The following is a 15,484-nucleotide window of genomic DNA, read 5'->3' on the forward strand; positions in this document are numbered from 1 at the left end:
TAACTTCAAAGTCCATTCTTCTCACTCTTTAACCTCCAACACCACTTTTCTAAAAGGGCTAAATTAAAAACTTTACATTTTGTGAAGGGTGAAAACATAGTTGTAAAAAAAAAATTAAAATATTATAAAATTCCAATGCCAATTTTTTGGTGTAAATAAGATCGAAATGAGTAGCAAAACTCTCTTCGAAAAGGATTAAAAGGAAATGATATCTTTCCATCCCATTCAAGTGTTCCATTGATGTCCACGTGAGCTTAGCTCAGTCGGTAAGGACAATGGATAATATATGCAAAGTTTGGGGTTCGAACCCCGGGCACCAAAAAAAAAAGTGTTCCATTGATAAAAAGATATTGTGTAAACAATTATAGATAGTAAATAAAAGACATTAAATTAATGTTGTTGGTTTTAGGGTGTTCTCTAGAGAGCTGTTAATTTTGATCCAACCCGAGGCTTGATCTAATCTAATGCACCGGTGTTTAAGTTGAACTGAACTTTCTCCTCCTTTTTATGTTCTCAAAAGTCTTAAATTTTTTTTTTTTGTCAAATTTACTATTTCCAAATCCTACAATTTGGACGAAATTTGTCCAAATTATACAATCTGCGTGGATCCAATATATGCATGAGTATGAGTTTTGAAACCTATACATTTTCTTCAACTTTTTCATTCTAAACCTCTCAAAGATTACTTCATTACAAAAATTGTGTTTCAATACACACTCTTATCATATGTTGACTCTATTCACATTCATACAATTTTCGATCGAAAGCAAAGATAACGTGACTCTAAACCTTTCCTCGTTACTTTTCCTTGCACTTTTGTGACTACTTTCACTTAGTACACTTTTGTAATAGTATCGCCTAGATTGTACAATCCGAACAATTCAGAAACCTATCCGGAGAGTACAATGCTAAAAGGATAGAATGCTGATAATTAATTGTTGCAACATTAAAAATGCTTAGTTTGAATTGTTTAATTCAATCTGAGTTTCAAACCTATACAATAATTTTAGTTTAGCAGTTGAAACATTGATTGTCACAAAACACAAGTAAAGCAGTTAAAATCATGGATACAAAATTATTTTCAGCTTCATTCCCGACTTCATCAGTCACCCTGAATAAACTTTAAATCACAATAAAAGGTCAATGCAGGGTTGGAATGGATGGTGCAATCTACAATGTGCATAGTATCTATGCCCAAAAGTGTGCTGCCCAAACGTATCTGCAATAAGGTTATACCCAAAAGTGTGCTGCCAAAGGCAATCTTGTTTCTGTTAAGGATGAGGACTGGGTATTTAAGAAAAATATAAGATAATAGTCAACTAACAAGATGTCCACCTATACTATATAATTCAGGAAAAGGTCTAATCATCGCACTTGAAGTCCATTCACAAAGCTAAGGTTCAATGAGGCGCCTGTTGGAACAAAATGTGTTTAACAATAAACCTTAAAGAGTTTTGATGATAACAAGGTATTAAAAATTGTAAATTGGATTAGCTAATATTTGTTCAAGTGTACAGGACCATAATTATAAAGTTACATCATCATTGGTTCTGAATGAGCAAATAAAGAGCTATGGAAACAACAAAAATTTGAAGCTTGGACGCTCCTGAAGGCAACTTGCTCCTAAAGAAAAAGCGCTCCTGAAGTCAAGCTGCTCCTGAAGAAATAGCGCTCCTGAAGTAAGCTGCTCCTGAAGAATAGTGCTCCTGAAGACAAGAGGTCCAGAAGTCACATCATCAGAAGCTGCATCATCAGAAGCTGCAGAAGTCATCTCATCAGAAGCTGCATCATCAGAAGCTGCCTCATCAGAAGCCATTTCACCAGAAGCTGAATATCAACTGGATTTGCAAAGAATCAAGAATTGAAGAATCATCAATGCAAAAGCTGTCTATTGGATTCGAAAACACAAACAAAGGATTAGTGGAGTTTGCAACGGTCATTTCAAAGGTGTTTGAAGGCATGTGTTTGCAATTTGGACGAAAGCGTTGACATTGTACTTTGTACGAATTGTACAACCACGTTCTCCACTACTCTGTTTTGTGTCTGCACTTCAAGACAAGAAAACAGCTCCAGAATACGGTCTCGCCTGCATAGATGTTCCTTTGGATAAGGAATGGATTTCAAATTGGTTCTTCATAGGACAACAACCAAATCAGGCAAAAGATCATTGGTGAAAGATCAAGCTTCAACAACGACTCTTTGGTGTGCTGGCAATTTCACAACGTCTCTTTCACACCTCTATATAAAGGAGTGAAGACCTAGAGAATTGGTAATGCAAGAACGCTGAACGAAAGACTCAAAAAGATTTTCACAAGTACCAAACCTCTGCTGAAATTGTTCTGCATTCACTTAGAATTTCTGTGTCTCAAAGTCATATCTTAGAAATTCTTAAGTCCATTGAGTCTGTATCTGATTTGTATTGTGAGCACCTCTGATTGTATATCAAGTGTTCAACCTTAAACAATTTTCTGTGTAATTTTGTTTAGTTAGGAAGTCTCTTGCAGTTGTGCTTGAGCAGGAAGTCTCTTGATTGTGTTCTTGAGCAAAGGAAGTCTCTTGCTTGTGTGCTTGAGCATTGGAAGTCTCTTGCTTGTGTGCTTGAGCATTTGTAATCAGATATTACTCATAGTGAAATCTCCTTGGAAGTGCAAGGGGGACTGGACTACTTCCGGATTGTGGAAGGAACCAGTATAATTGCTTTGTGTCGTTCTTCTTCTCTCTCTCTGATTTATTCCGCTGCATTTAGATTCTGATTATCACTTCAGAAGCTGTCTCACTTAGCTTCTGATCAGTGTGTTCAGTTTTTAGGAGAAACGAAGAATTTTCCAAAAACACAATTCAACCCCCCTTCTTGTGTTTTTTCTCACCTTCAATTGGTATCTAGAGCCTTGGTCTGTTGTGTATCACTTAACCGTGCAACAGTCAAAGATCTGAGAAAAACATGACTACTCCTCCTCCTGATGGTGATACTAGCTATAAAAATGTCTCACATGATTATAGTGATAGTAAGAAAACCAGTGTTGGAAAAATTCCAAAGTTCAATGGAGATGCTGAAGAGTTCTCTTGGTGGAAGACCAATTTTTACAGTTACATCATGAGCCTAGATGAAGAATTGTGGGATATTCTGGAAGACGGCGTTGGTAGTTTAGTCCTTGATGAAGAAGGAGCTGCTGTGGATAGAAAGAAACATACTCCAGAACTGAGGAAACTTTACAAGAAGCATCATATTATCAGAGGAGCTCTTGTCACTGCCATACCCAAAGCAGAATACATGAAGATGAGTGACAAATCCACTGCTAAAGCTATGTTTGCTTCTCTCTGTTCAAATTATGAAGGGAGCAAGAAGGTCAAAGAAGCAAAGGCTCTCCTGCTTGTACATCAGTATGAGTTATTCAAAATGAAGGATGATGAAACTATTGAGGAGATGTACTCAAGGTTTCAAACCTTAGTTTCTGGTCTACAGATTCTAAAGAAGAGCTATGTTGCTTCTGATCATGTAAGCAAGATACTCAGAAGCTTACCTGCCAGATGGAGACCAAAAGTGACTGCCATTGAGGAAGCTAAAGATTTAAACACTTTAAGTGTCGAAGATCTTGTTAGTTCTCTCAAAGTTCATGAGTTAAGTCTTAATGAACATGAGTCTACTAAGAAGAGTAAATCAATAGCTCTTCCATCCAAAGGCAAGTCATCAAAAGCTCTCAAAGTGGTTGAATCTGAAGAGGAAGAACAGTCAAGTTCAGATTCTGAACCAGATGCTGCAGAAATGGCCATGCTCTCAAACAGACTTCAATATCTGGCCAAGAAGAACAGAAAGTTTCTCTCCAGAAGGGGTAACTCCAGAAGCTCAAGGAAAGAAGATCAGAAGGGATGCTTCAACTGTAAGAAGCCAGGTCACTTCATTGCTGAATGCCCTGATCTTCAAAGAGAAAAGTCAAAGGACAAGTCAAAGAGGTCTACCTTCAAACCAAGCAAACTCAAGAAGCAGATTAAGCAGAGTTTAATGGCAACCTGGGATGATTTGGGTAGTGAATCTGGATCTGATAAAGAGGAAGCTGATGAAGATGCAAAGGTAGCTGTTGGGTTGGTAGCAACAGCAACTTCAGAAGCTGGATCAGATTCAGACTCAGAAGATGAAAATGAGGTATATTCCAAAATTCCCAGAGATGAACTTGTTGAGTCACTTAAAGAACTTCTTACACATTTTGAAGTAAGAACCAATGAGTTGAAGGATTTAAAAGAAAAATATGCTGATTTGGTACAACAGCAAAAATCAACTCTATTGGATCTGAAAGCTTCTGAACAGGGACTTAGGGGCTTTGACTTCATGTGTAAAACATATGAAGACCAGCTCAGGTTCTTATGTCAGAAGCTACAAGAAAAGTGTAATGAAAAACCTTTAAGTAATCATGAAATTGCTCTTGAAGACTTCATTATATCTGGCATTGACAGAAGCAGAGTGGCTTCTATGATTTATAGCATTTACAAGAACAATGGCAGAGGAATTGGTTTTCCAGAAGTGAAACTGGAGAAAACCAATCTAAAGTCTTGTTGTGAATGCATCAAGGAAGGTCTGAAAACATTCTTTGTACCAGAAGGGGCTGAGTTGGAAACTGTTGTTCAATCAGAACCTGAAGCTTCCAGTTTTAAGGCTAAGATTACTTCAAAGCCAAAGAACTCTAAGTCAAAGGCTATGATCAAATCTGATTCCAAAACTTCAAAGGTTAGGATCCTGAAAAGATCAGAACCTATTCCTCAGAGTCTGGTGAAACCAAAATCTGGGGTTCTGAAGTCTAAGTTTCAGAAGAAGACAGTTGCTGCTTCTGAAGTACCAAAACCTAAGGTGATGGTTAATCAGAAGCAACCCAACTCACAGCACAAGGTACAAGAAGTGAAGAGTAAAGCCTTAAGTACTAACCTTCCAGGACCCATAGAACAATGGGTACCTAAATCTAAAAATGTCAATGATGCAGGTATGTCTAAGAGCAGTGCCAAAGCAAAGATCATGGTACCTAGACAGCGGTTGCTCAAGACACATGACAGGAGACAAGTCCATGTTCCTCAGCCTAACAATGAAAGAGGGAGGAAATGTGAAATTTGGAGGCAACCAGTCAGGCAGGATCATAGGTACAGGAACTATTGGTAATTCCTCTACCTCAATTAATAATGTATGGTTGGTAGATGGTCTTGAACATAACCTTTTGAGCATAAGTCAATTTTGTGATAATGGTTATGATGTGCTTTTTGAAAAACCCAACTGTACAGTAATCAACAAGAAAGACAAATCCATTGTGTTCAAGGGAAAGAGAGTTGACAATGTCTATAAAATCAATTTTTCTGAACTGGCTGATCAGAAGGTGATCTGCCTACTATCAGTGAATGATAAGAAATGGATGTGGCACAGAAGGTTGGGACATGCTAACTGGAGGTTAATCTCTAAGCTTAGTAAGTTACAACTTGTGAAAGGGCTACCAGACATTGACTATCATTCAGATGCACTTTGTGGTGCATGTCAGAGAGGGAAAATTGTGAAATCATCTTTTAAAACCAAAGACATTGTCTCAACCTCAAGACCTTTAGAATTACTCCATATTGATTTATTTGGACCAGTAAGTACTGCATCCTTATATGGAAGTAGATATGGATTAGTCATTGTTGATGATTACAGCAGATGGACTTGGGTGAAATTCATAAAGAGTAAATATGTTGCGTGTGATGTATTCAGTAGCTTCTGCACTCAAATTCAATCTGAAAAAGAATCAAAAATTTTGAAAGTCAGAAGTGATCATGGTGGAGAATTTGAAAATGAGCCATTTGAAGCTTTTTGTGAAAAACATGGAATTTTCCATGAATTCTCTTCTCCTAGAACACCACAACAAAATGGAGTTGTAGAGAGAAAGAATAGAACTTTACAAGAAATGGCCAGAACCATGATTCATGAAAACCATTTACCAAAACATTTTTGGGCAGAAGCAGTGAATACAGCATGCTATGTTCAAAACAGGATCTATATTAGACCTATTTTGGAGAAAACAGCATATGAACTCTTTAAAGGAAGAAAACCCAATATCTCTTACTTTCATCAATTTGGATGTACTTGTTACATTCTGAACAACAAGCTCTACCTAAAGAAATTTGATGCCAAGGCCCAAAGAGGAATCTTTTTAGGTTACTCTGAAAGGTCAAAGGCATACAGAGTGTATAATTCAGAAACACTCTGTGTTGAAGAATCTATGCACGTTAAATTTGATGACAAGGAGCTTGAAGATAAAACTTCAAAGCAGGGTGAAAGTTTTGCAGAGATACAGGTTCCTGAAGCTACTCCAGAACCTGATCAGATAGCTGAGTCTGAAGATAGTCCAGAAGCTGAACCCACATCAGAAGCGCAAGATGAAACTGCTTCTGATAAAGCACAAGATGGCTCACATCAAGAAGATCCTCCCAGAAACACATTCAAACACAAGTCTTCACATCCTGAGGAGCTAATCATTGGAAACAAAGATAGTCCAAGAAGAACAAGATCACATTTCAGACAAGAAGAGTCAATGATTGGACTAATCTCAATGATTGAACCTACAACAGTTGATGAAGCACTCTCAGATGATGGATGGATCCTAGCTATGCAAGAAGAGTTGAATCAATTTCAAAGAAATGTTGTGTGGGATCTGGTACCCAAACCTCAGCACAAGAACATTATTGGAACAAAATGGGTATTCAGAAACAAGCTGAATGAGCAAGGTGAAGTAACAAGAAACAAAGCCAGACTTGTTGCACAAGGGTATAGTCAACAAGAAGGCATTGATTACACTGAAACGTTTGCTCCAGTTGCAAGATTGGAAGCAATCAGGTTACTTCTTTCCTATGCAGTTAATCATGGCATAATATTATATCAGATGGATGTCAAGAGTGCATTTCTCAATGGTGTCATAGAAGAAGAAGTGTATGTTAAGCAACCTCCTGGATTTGAGGATATTAAATATCCTGACCATGTTTTTAAATTGAAGAAATCACTATATGGCTTGAAACAAGCTCCCAGAGCTTGGTATGATAGACTAAGTAATTTCTTAATCAAAAATGATTTTAAGAGAGGACAGGTTGACACTACACTCTTCAGAAGGACCCTTGGGAAAGATATTCTTGTTGTGCAAATATATGTTGATGATATAATATTTGGTTCTACTAATGCATCTCTTTGCAAGGAATTTTCTGAGTTAATGCAGGATGAATTTGAAATGAGCATGATGGGAGAGCTGAAGTTCTTCCTTGGCATTCAAATCAATCAATGCAAAGATGGAGTCTATGTTCATCAATCAAAGTACACAAAGGAGCTTCTGAAGAAGTTCAAACTTGAAGATTGTAAAGTGATGAACACTCCAATGCATCCTACGTGCAACCTGAGCAAAGAAGATGAAGGAGCTAAAGTAGATCAGAAGCTGTATAGAGGTATGATTGGTTCTTTGTTATACCTCACTGCATCTAGGCCAGATATTTTATTCAGTGTATGCTTGTGTGCAAGATTCCAATCAGATCCTAGAGAATCTCATATGACTGCTGTCAAGAGAATCTTCAGGTATTTGAAGGGAACAACTAATCTTGGACTCCTTTATAGGAAATCCTTAGATTATAAGCTAATTGGATTCTGTGATGCTGATTATGCTGGTGATAGGATTGAAAGAAAATCAACCAGTGGCAATTGTCAATTTCTGGGTGATAATCTTATATCCTGGGCTAGCAAAAGACAAACAACTATTGCTATGTCTACAGCAGAAGCAGAATACATTTCAGCTGCAAGTTGTTGTACACAACTACTTTGGATGAAACATCAGTTGGAAGATTATCAGATAACTGCTAACAGTATTCCCATTTATTGTGATAATACTGCTGCTATTTGTTTGTCTAAAAATCCAATTTTGCATTCAAGAGCTAAGCACATTGAAATCAAACACCATTTTATCAGAGATTATGTTCAAAAAGGAATTTTAGATATACAATTCATTGATACTGAAAATCAATGGGCTGATATATTTACTAAGCCTTTAACTGTTGAAAGATTTGATTTTATTAAGAAAAATTTGAACATGCACTTCGTGTCTGATTAAATGTTTGCTTGCTCCTGAATAGGATTTTAGGTTCTGAAGTTAGTTCAGAAGCAGTAGTCCATCAGAAGCTCTTTATTGAGGTTCTGAGGAAAACTCGCTTCTGATGATGACATCAGCATCTGAAGTCCAGAAGCTGGATTTGTTGCTTCTGAATAGTTGGATTAGTGGAAACGTTAGGAGTTACTTTTTAAAGTAACTTCTGGCCCACTAACTTGGTAGTTACTCTGTGAACTTCTTACGTGGCCTGTATGTGTTGGTGTATAACTAAAAGGGCAATGATGATTTAAAAGCTTTGAAAGTACTTTTCACGCGCCCCCAATTTTGTCATTAATGTTATGTTTGTTTGTCTCTTTTGAATTGCAATCGTTTTACTTTTAACACTTTGTCAATTCACACACTACTCACTCACAACAAACACATTTGCTCTCAAACCGTTTGCGAAGTAAGCGCATTCTCTCAACCTTAGAACCCTAAAAATCTTCATCTTCTTCAAATCTTCGTCAATCATCAAATGGCATCATCAAGCTCGCAACGAAAAGATTCAGTATCTACTTCAAGAATGGTCCCTGAATATGACTACAGAGGAAGAAGCATGAAATTGGAAGAATGGGATTTGCAAGTTCAGATAGAGAATCCAGTGGACTTTGATTCTCTGAATTTTCATGGGTGTTCTATCAGAAGCTACTATGAAGAGCAAGGACTCATGGATTATTTCAGAATGTTGAATGGACCAACATATGAAGCTCTGGTTAGACACTTCTGGGTAAGAGCAAAATTTTACAACAAAGCGGCATCTTTATCTGAGGAAAGTCAAATGGTGCTAATGTATCCTGAATTAGAAGGGAAAACAAGAGAAGAAATGGGTCTTGCGCCATTTGTTGAAGATGAAATCAGGTCGAGCATCTGTGGTATTCCAATAAGAATTGCACAATGGCACATAGAGTATGTTCTCAAGGCTGCAGCCTCTGGATACTACTCTGGAATTGATCTTTCAGATGCTGCTGAAAAACGCATTTGGAAAAAGCAAGCCAACTTGGTGATTTACAATTCTGAGAAGGAGAAGAAATATGCTGAATTGAGCATGGAAACCAAGATGCTTCTGAAGATTCAGAATGAGACCCTGTTTCCAAGTGGTGACTGTGTGAAACCAAATCTAGCTCAGAAGGTCCTTCTCCAGCACTTCATCAAGAAGGAAAAGGTGAATGTGCCCAAATACGTGTTCAAGTACTTGGTAGAATGTTTGAAGCAGAGTCAGCTACTGGATAAACCCTGGGTTCCTTATGGAAGACTCCTCTCAGAGATATTCTATCAAGGAAGTATCTTGAACAGTCTCAGTCAATCTCAAGGCTTCACAGATCAGCTACTTGACACAAAAACTGGAAAATTCATTAATGCTCATACTCTATTGAATATGAAGCTAATCAGTGAAGTCACCAAACTTCAAACTGATTTAAGTGAATCACTTGTTATGTCTGATCTTATGAAGGACTTTCCACCCATCTGCAAGAAGGATCCCATTGAAGTGCAATTGTACTATATCAAGGAACATTTTAAGGCAACCAATGAGAGAATCAGATTGGAAGATATTCCAGAGGAAATGTATGGTGGTGCTCTGCCACGAGCCAGAGGCAGAAAGTCAAAAAGGAAGATGACTGCAGAGCAATATCTAGAGGTTGAACAACCTACTAAAAAAGTTGCTGCTGACAAGCTCAAAATTGGAAGTTCATCAGTACCTTCTATTGAAGAAGCCATTGAAGACATGGACTCCAGGATGATCATGGGTGTTGACATTTCTCTTGATCAACCTGCTATACCAAAGAGGAAGAGAAAGCCAGCCTTGAGGAGAACCAAGGATTTTCCTCATATCACCTTAAGAGCTCAAGCTGCTTCTGATTTGAAGTTAAAAGAGTTACAAGAGAAGAAAGCAGCCGCTGAAAAAGTTCTGGAAATTGCTGCTGAGCTACGAGAGTCTGTAGTTTCAGAAGCCAAGCAACTGTTGCAGGTGTCCAGTGAATCTGCTAAAGAGGATTCTGATCCTGAACCAGAAAAGGTAATTAATATATCTTCAGATTCCGCATCCGCATCATTATCAGATTCTGATGATTCTGATGATGATGTACCCTTAGCTCAACTTTTTCAAAAACCAGTAAAAAGCCAATCAACATCAACCAAAACCAACGATAAGCCCTCTTCGTCAACTTCTTATGAACCAGTTGGCCACATAGTTAATGAGAAGTTAGCTGAACTGGCTGTGCAAAGAGAAAGAGTCATTGATTCTATCTTTCGCCTTAACCCTCAACCCCTTTGCATTCAACCTCTCAACATGATTCCTCCTGAAAATGTTGAGTCCACCTCAGAAAAAGCCTCTGAAACAACTCCAGAAGCAGCTGCTTCTGAAAATGTTGTTTCAGAAAACCCTCATCAACAAACACCTGAACCACATAAACCCACAACACCCCCACAATCACCAACAGCTACCATTGACCCCCAACTCAACACTCAAACATCAACTTCACCACAACAACCACCATCTGAAACTGAATTTCAACCTTTACCTGAACACTCTCCTGAACCAACTCCCATGGATGTTGACATCTCTCTAGTCAATGTTCAAGCCTCAACCTCCACCACACACATTGATTCTGACCAGCCCTCATCTTCTAACACACAAACACACCTTACCATTCCAGTTCCTAACCCTATTCAAGACTTAGAAATCAGTGATTCTGATCTTGAAATCCTTGAACATCCACCCACAAACATCCTGGAATCTGGATATATCAATTCTGAGCTTCAGACAATCCTTAGTCAATTGCTTAATCTTGTGGATCAACGAAGGACAATTGATCTCACAAGTGCATATGAAGACTCCTGGGCATCACTTCAGAACCGGGCAACTGAGCTAATTGAAAGCTTAAGGGCTAAGTGCATCAGAAGCAAGGAAGCTTCTGTCAGGAAGTTAATGGAGCATCTGAATCAGAGTCTCAGAATAAGAAGTTCTACACTGCTCCTGGCAAACCAGCCTTTCTTTTTAGAAACGGATTACTTGACCAGAGAAGCAAGGTTGTGTAAGCTTCTGAAGAAACAGATGGCACAGCAGCAGCAAGAAGCTAAGGAAAGGGAACAGGCTCTTCTCCAGAGGCAACAACAGCTTGAAGAACTGTTGCAGAAGAAGATTGAAGAAATGGAGGAGATGAAGAAACAACATCAAACCAACACTTAGTTGCACACCCTTGTGTTTTTCTTTTTGTTTGTTGTTTGTTTTGAATTCCTAGTCCTTGCTTCTGAAACCATTCTGTTTTAATTCTCTTTGCTTCTGAATGCTTACTGATTCTGACTGTTTAGCTGCTTCTGACAATTGAATATACATGATTTTTGCTCTGATTTATTTAGTTCATTGCTTAGTATACTCTCTCACGTTTGAGTTTTTCTCATATCTTTTTGTATTTTGTGCTTAGATTTTTTTAATTTTTTTTTGATAATGACAAAAGGGGGAGTATATGTGACAAGTATTTAAAGGCTCTGAGCCCCATTAATGGCATTTGAAATTTTTGAAAAACTTCTATGTTTTTACCTTATTGGTATAAGCTATGAATGAACGAAGGAGTATCAAAATTCAAGTAAAGTTAATTGAACCATTCTTCTTATCTATAAGTAAATTCTTTCATTGATTCAGTTTTGCTTTTAAGCTCTGATAATAATTATTGCGCGCAAAATGAATTTAATTAACCTGGATAGAACTTAGGGGGAGCTTACAAACCTCACCTTAAAGACTATCAGACTCAGGGGGAGTTTGAGCTTACAAACCTCAGATTCTGAGCTTACAAACCTCAGAACCCCAAAGTCAACTTGTTAATTAGATTAACAACAATTGATCAATTTTAAATACTTTTGTTTGTCATCATCAAAAAGGGGGAGATTGTTGGAACAAAATGTGTTTAACAATAAACCTTAAAGAGTTTTGATGATAACAAGGTATTAAAAATTGTAAATTGGATTAGCTAATATTTGTTCAAGTGTACAGGACCATAATTATAAAGTTACATCATCATTGGTTCTGAATGAGCAAATAAAGAGCTATGGAAACAACAAAAATTTGAAGCTTGGACGCTCCTGAAGGCAACTTGCTCCTAAAGAAAAAGCGCTCCTGAAGTCAAGCTGCTCCTGAAGAAATAGCGCTCCTGAAGTAAGCTGCTCCTGAAGAATAGTGCTCCTGAAGACAAGAGGTCCAGAAGTCACATCATCAGAAGCTGCATCATCAGAAGCTGCAGAAGTCATCTCATCAGAAGCTGCATCATCAGAAGCTGCCTCATCAGAAGCCATTTCACCAGAAGCTGAATATCAACTGGATTTGCAAAGAATCAAGAATTGAAGAATCATCAATGCAAAAGCTGTCTATTGGATTCGAAAACACAAACAAAGGATTAGTGGAGTTTGCAACGGTCATTTCAAAGGTGTTTGAAGGCATGTGTTTGCAATTTGGACGAAAGCGTTGACATTGTACTTTGTACGAATTGTACAACCACGTTCTCCACTACTCTGTTTTGTGTCTGCACTTCAAGACAAGAAAACAGCTCCAGAATACGGTCTCGCCTGCATAGATGTTCCTTTGGATAAGGAATGGATTTCAAATTGGTTCTTCATAGGACAACAACCAAATCAGGCAAAAGATCATTGGTGAAAGATCAAGCTTCAACAACGACTCTTTGGTGTGCTGGCAATTTCACAACGTCTCTTTCACACCTCTATATAAAGGAGTGAAGACCTAGAGAATTGGTAATGCAAGAACGCTGAACGAAAGACTCAAAAAGATTTTCACAAGTACCAAACCTCTGCTGAAATTGTTCTGCATTCACTTAGAATTTCTGTGTCTCAAAGTCATATCTTAGAAATTCTTAAGTCCATTGAGTCTGTATCTGATTTGTATTGTGAGCACCTCTGATTGTATATCAAGTGTTCAACCTTAAACAATTTTCTGTGTAATTTTGTTTAGTTAGGAAGTCTCTTGCAGTTGTGCTTGAGCAGGAAGTCTCTTGATTGTGTTCTTGAGCAAAGGAAGTCTCTTGCTTGTGTGCTTGAGCATTGGAAGTCTCTTGCTTGTGTGCTTGAGCATTTGTAATCAGATATTACTCATAGTGAAATCTCCTTGGAAGTGCAAGGGGGACTGGACTACTTCCGGATTGTGGAAGGAACCAGTATAATTGCTTTGTGTCGTTCTTCTTCTCTCTCTCTGATTTATTCCGCTGCATTTAGATTCTGATTATCACTTCAGAAGCTGTCTCACTTAGCTTCTGATCAGTGTGTTCAGTTTTTAGGAGAAACGAAGAATTTTCCAAAAACACAATTCAACCCCCCTTCTTGTGTTTTTTCTCACCTTCAGCGCCCAAATACAGTTTTGGATCACCTATACCGGCAAAGAGCTGAAAAACATTAAATACGGTGCTAATAGTCAATATGAGCCCTACAAATAATCGAGGAGCCACCTGGCCCTCACGCCACAATGGTCTAACCGGCAAAACAGCCACACTCATGCGGCCTCAAGGAAATATGCAAAATCAGGTATATATTCTCATTCTGAGAAAAGCCTCAAAACACCTTGAAACCTCGTTGACTTGAACGTTAGAGTGTCTTTGCAGGTGCACAACCTCGCATTGTATCCTATTCAGCATGAAAAATAAGTTTGATTATTTAGAATGTTTGTTTAGACAACCATTTCTAATGTACTTGCAGATCTCATAAGCTAAAGTGGTATATACAAACATTTCTACTGCTCATGGATTACAATATAGAAGAATCGTAACAAACCACCCTCACAAGCAAGGAATAACAAACCAACAGTGAACCTACCTGCCTAACAGAAACAAAACAAAAGATTAACAAACTAAAAAAAGATTTCACATAACAAATTTACTCAATGTATGATTAACTAGTAAGTATATTGTTGTTAGTTTTCTCACCATTATCATTTTTATGGTTAATATCGTCACCAGGGCCGGCTCCTAGCCTATGCAAGCTAGGCTACAACACAAGGTCTCAAACTTTTGAAGGCCTAAATTTTCCCAAAAACATTAATAGAAATGCTTAAGGGCTTAAATTTTAATCAAATATGAAATTATGAACTTAAGTATAGCAATAAATCCAAAATTTTGAGGGCTTCAAAGTGTTTTAAGGGCTCAAATTCCAACATAGCTCACCAAGCCTAAGCTTGTGTAAAGGTGAGTACTAGCTTTTTTTTTTTTTGTGGGTCAATTTCATCGTCGACTAGTGGGAGGCTCAATTGAAGTCAGAGCAAAACCTTGTATGAACTAACCCAAAGGTGAGTACTAGTTAGTTTCACAATCCAAGAAAGTCGAAAGATATCTATACCACCAGGAAAAAGTAAACAACGCGGTCGAATTAAAAATGGTTCTCTCCTTCATTGTGAGACAAAAGGTTAAATGAGTTATTAATCCAGTCAACCCTTAATTCAAGGACAACTAAAGTTAAAACGATTAGTTAGGAAGAAGCATACCATTTATCCACTTCAAGTTGCAAGCTGGCTACCTGGAAACATGCTAAAATTCCAAGTTAACAATCACATAAGTCAACACTCAACAATCACAAACAAAATAAATTATCCATTTGCTATATATTTAGTGATTTTATTAAAAGTGATCAAAACAAAATAAATCTTTGATGATCAGAGTTCATAGAGCACAATATGTCACTCACCAAACTAGTTGCAAAACCTATGGACATATACACTTCAAGGGCTTCTAACGAGTTCGCCCAGATACCATTGATTTTCATAACAAGACTAATTACTAATTAGCATGGTTAGAAATTACCTCTGTCATACCTGGCAGCACAAATGCAAAACAACAAAATCCAACTTGTCACTTAACCTATGTTCATGTATGTCCATTGACAATTGCTATTTCCAAACCCTATCAGTCAGTTCAAATTTATGAGGAGATCAATGTGTCAAAACAGACTACACTCCACATTCGGTAGTAGACACCGCATAGTTATAGGTCTTCTTCTCATAGCGGGCCTTCATTGCAACGTCTATTCCATTTTCAAACACTGTTTCCTTGAAACATGGCAGTGATTGGAATAGGACCTATAACTAATTGACGTCTTCTGAATGTGGAGGATAGTCTGTTTTGGCACATTGATCTCCAGAGAAAGAAGAATAATGCTTCAGTGACTTTGGTGTCAAAGGAACCTTACTTTTAAATATAGGATTTTTTTAAAGCCTAATTGTGTTAACTGTTAAGCAAGTTGCTGGCTGAGAACATGTAATGCAACTTTTTCTTCGTCCCATTTGAGATTTATTTATACTATATTCGCAACTTGTGTGTGTATATATAGATGAATGTGTCAAAGAGAAAGACCAATAACCATGA

The 15,484-nt window shown here is 37.7% G+C and overlaps 1 long non-coding RNA gene across 4 annotated transcripts; it reads right to left on the minus strand.

The window, feature by feature from the left end:
• Nucleotides 1-985: 985 nt before the first annotated feature.
• Nucleotides 986-15,278, minus strand: LOC146898144 (uncharacterized). Of its 4 annotated transcripts, none has more exons than XR_015021957.1 (3): nucleotides 14,054-15,278; nucleotides 13,480-13,943; nucleotides 986-1,412 (listed from the first exon to the last, which is right to left on the minus strand). It is a non-coding gene; the product is annotated as an uncharacterized LOC146898144 (long non-coding RNA). The 4 variants fall into 4 exon arrangements; XR_015021956.1 differs by having other exon boundaries at nucleotides 13,480-13,947; XR_015021955.1 differs by having other exon boundaries at nucleotides 13,480-13,754; nucleotides 13,857-15,278.
• Between the last annotated feature and the right edge of the window lie 206 nt (nucleotides 15,279-15,484).

Source organism: Medicago sativa, chromosome 8 (assembly GCF_051527215.1).
Source record: "Medicago sativa cultivar Bolivia chromosome 8, Bolivia_mono, whole genome shotgun sequence".
In the NCBI taxonomy this organism is placed as follows: domain Eukaryota; kingdom Viridiplantae; phylum Streptophyta; class Magnoliopsida; order Fabales; family Fabaceae; genus Medicago; species Medicago sativa.